The following is a 4,005-nucleotide window of genomic DNA, read 5'->3' as shown; positions in this document are numbered from 1 at the left end:
GTTTTTCTTCATGTAATCCAGATTCTCGTATTATTTGCTCAGCATATAGACTGAATAAGTATGATGAAAGAACACAACTCTGGTGCTTGCCTTTGTTAATTTTAAACCATTTGGCATTCCCTTGTTCTGTTTGAACAACTGCCTCTTGAGCTATGTACAGGGTCCTCATGAGCACAATTAAGTATTCCAGAATACTCATCCTCCAAAATGTTGCCCATAATTTGTCATGATCCACATAACTGAAAGCCTTTGAAAAGCCAATAAAGCACAGGTAAACATCTTTCTAGTATTCTTTGCTTTCAGCCAAGATCCATCTGACATCAGCAGTGATATCCCTCATTCTGCATTCTCTTCTGAATCTGACTTGGACCTCTGGAAGTTCTCTGTCAATGTATGGTTGTAGCCATTTTTATATTATCTTTAGTAAAATTTTACATGCATGCAACATTAATGATAATGATTCTGCATTCTGTTGGATCACCTCTCTTTGGAATGGGCACAAATATGGATCTTTTCTAGTCAGTTGGCCAGGTAGTTGTCTTCTGAATTTCTTGGCAGAGATGAATGAGTGCCTCCAGTGTTGCATCCGTTTGTTGAAAGATTTCAATTTGTATTTTGTGCATAGAATCTTTCAATATAGCAAGTCGAGGTTCGTTTTTCCCCCCCAGTTCTTTCAGCTTCAGAAAAGCTGAGCATATTCTTTCCCGTTATTTTTCAAACTCCAGGTCTTTGCACATTTCATTATAGTACTTGAGTTTGTCTTCTTTTGCTGTCCTTTGAAATTTTCTGTTTAGCTCTTTTACTTGTTCATTTCTTCTAGTTGTTTTTGTCTCTCAATTAGCAGTAATTAAAAAAAATGTACACACACACACACATATATATAAAAGTGTTTCTGGATTTTCAGATTTCTTCTCACCTGTCTATACTTCTTCTCAAGAGCATCAAATTTGCTTTAGAACCTGTGTTTTCCCTCTTTGTTATTTTCTCTTTAAGTGGAAATAGAGATGGTAGGTAAAACTCTTGATAGCCATCCAGTTCCTAAAACACACCACAGCTGTGTGGTGGAGTGATTGTGATAGGACCTGCTTGAAACCTGGCCCTGCCACTTACTGGTAGTGTCAACTTGAAGCAATATTCTTAGCCTCTCATAGACTAAATATCTGTCTCTCTAGAATGTAGATAATAATACTCTCAAACTCATAAAAACAAAACCAAATTCATTGTTATCAAGTTAATTCTGACTCATGATGAACTCATGTATTACAGAGTAGCATTACTCCATAGGGTCTTATTGACTGTAATCTTTTATGGAAGCAGATTGTGAGGTCCTTCTGTGGAGATGCTGGGTGGGTTCAACCTACTAACCTTTAGGTTAGTAGCTGATTGCAAACTGCTTGTGTATTCAACCTCATAGGTTAGGGCTAAATGAGCTATTGCAAGTAAAACATTTACTGAAGTCCCTGGCACCTGGCAAACAATAAATACAATACGAGTAGTATATCATAATAATTACTTTGTAAGTATCATTATATAGTTAATGGAGAAAAGATTGGATGGAATGTACAGTTAACAATTCTTCCTTCTGAAATTCCTCAGTGCCCAGAGATTAACTTTTGCTTTAGTCAAAAGTATTTGCTTAGGATAGTTGTCCTCATTCTTTGTTCAGAGAAGATATGAGTGAGGATGAAAAGTAGGTCCATCGTAAGTGATTAAAAGAAGGTACTCACATTTGAGGTTCCTTGCAGTAACCAGAAGAAGACAGATCTCATAACTCTTGAGAGCTTGCTCTGAATGAGAGAGTAGGGGATGCCGATTCACTTCCTGGAAGACTGTTAATTCTGAGGAAGCTGTGGTAGGAATTTGACGCATTTCAATGTACAGTAAAAACACATCTACAAAAGTTCTATCAGTTTTGTGGGTAGCACAGGATGATGATCAAAAGTAGTGGTCTTAGGATAGAACTTAAAATGAGGAGAAACATTCATTAAAAATCAGAACATAGAATGTACTAAATATGTTGTTAAGTACCTACAAGTTGGTTCTACCTATTGCTGGCCTCCTATAGGATTTCTGAGGAGTGGCTAGTGGGCTTGAATCACAAACCTAGCAGTTCAAACTGACCTTGCAGTCCACTGCTTATTCTACAGCACAACAGCAGGAATACAGGAAAGTTGGAAGTTGTCAAAATAACAAAGGCCATAGAAGAATTGACACATTACAACAAATCTTTGTTGGAAGAAGCAGAGCTAGAGTGAGTGCTATTTAGGAGCCAGGATGGCAAGACTTTGTCTCTCATACTTTAGACAGGTTCTCAGGAGGAACCAGTCAGTGGAGAAGGACATCAAGCTTGGGAAAATGGAGAGTCAGCAAAAAAGAAGACCCCCAATGAGATGGATTGCTATAGTGGTAACAATGGGCTCAAGCGTAGCAATAGTGGTGAGGATGATGCAGACCTGGGCAGTGTTTCTATCTGTTGTACGTAGGATTGCTATGACTCAGAACTGACTTGACAGCACCTAACAATATCAACAAATTGATTACTTAAAACCTCCTATGTGTAAATTTTCTAACACAAGAAGTATAATTTCATACACTTAACTTTTGCCTTTAACTGAGTTTTGTTGTGTGGTTAGAAGAAAGAAGAAGGTGAAATAGAAAACATTCGTATTAAGGAAACCAGGAATTGCTAATATTGGTCATGTATACTGGAGTGTCACAAATGTGTCACATGCTCTATGAGTATACGTAGCCTAAGTGCATTTTACATCTGGGTTTTCGTTTTCCAGAAAATAAGCAGTTGACAAAAAAATTTATAGTGCAATTTTTTTTTCATTCATGACAAGACACTTGTTAGTAAATTCTTAATTAAAAGAAAAGAATAATAAAAAGTAGAGGTCTTTGTGTTTTGAAAGACACAATGACAGGCGGTATTTCCAGTGCTCAAGCAGCTTCTGGTCAAAGTCAACACGTGGGGGGTGGAGCAGAAAAGTGAAGTCATATCTTTATTTAGTTGGACAAAATATGTGACCTTGAGAAGATTTCCTCCTTAATATGGATTTAGGTTGAGACAGGTTGTTTGTCTTTGGAGTGTGTTTAAGGCAGTAAAGAGGGTGTGGAGGGGCTCTGAGTGGGGAAGAGAGAGAGATCTCACAGGAAATCTGAAGACTGCAGGCAGAACCAGGAGGGTATCTTGACCTTATACTGTCAAATAGGTATTGAAGAGAACAGGAACTCAAGAGATGAAGTCTCCCATGGATTATTCTGAGTTCTGGGGACCACCTAACTACATGATTCAGATTTTGAAAAATGTTTTGCTGTGGGTTATCTGTATCTTATTGATTATATTATTTAAAGACAGGGGAGAGATTTGGGTGGGCCATGTTGGGTGGACATAGCACGAAAGGGATTCCATTAAAATGTAAGCAATGTGAGGGCTTAGAGTTTCGTCTTTTGTGTTCATTGCCTTATTCTTAGCACTTAGAATGGTGTCTGGCACATCGTAGGTACTTACTAAATATTTCTTGGATGAATGAATTTGTGCCATGGAGAAGAAAAAGGTGACTTACAAAGGAATAGGATTTCTTGAGGCTGTCTAGAAAGCTAGGAAATGAGTGATGTCCTAAAAGGGATCCTGTTAATGATGTTTTCTTCTTCTCTTGGTCTCTGGAAAACATTGTATTAAAATCCAGCTTTCATATCCCTTCTATTTATCCTCAAAGTATCACTGAAGTGAGCTACACAGATTTGCCATCGACTCGGTTCCCACTCATAGTGACCCTATGCATAACAGAATGAAACACTGCTTGGTACTGTGCCATCCTCAAAATAGTTGGCATGCTTGAGTCCATTGCTGCTGCAACTGTGTATGTGTGTGTGTGTGTGTGTGTGTGTGTGTGTGTGAAACTCTACCTTGTTGGGGGTTGTCCTCTTTTTTGAGACCCTCTACTTTTCCAAGTATAATGACCTTCTCTAGGAACTGGTCCTTCCTGTTAATATGTATGGAGT

Source organism: Chrysochloris asiatica, unplaced genomic scaffold (genome assembly GCF_000296735.1).
Source record: "Chrysochloris asiatica unplaced genomic scaffold, ChrAsi1.0 scaffold00024, whole genome shotgun sequence".
Classification (NCBI taxonomy): Eukaryota; Metazoa; Chordata; class Mammalia; order Afrosoricida; family Chrysochloridae; genus Chrysochloris; species Chrysochloris asiatica.
This window is presented reverse-complemented; position numbering follows the sequence as displayed.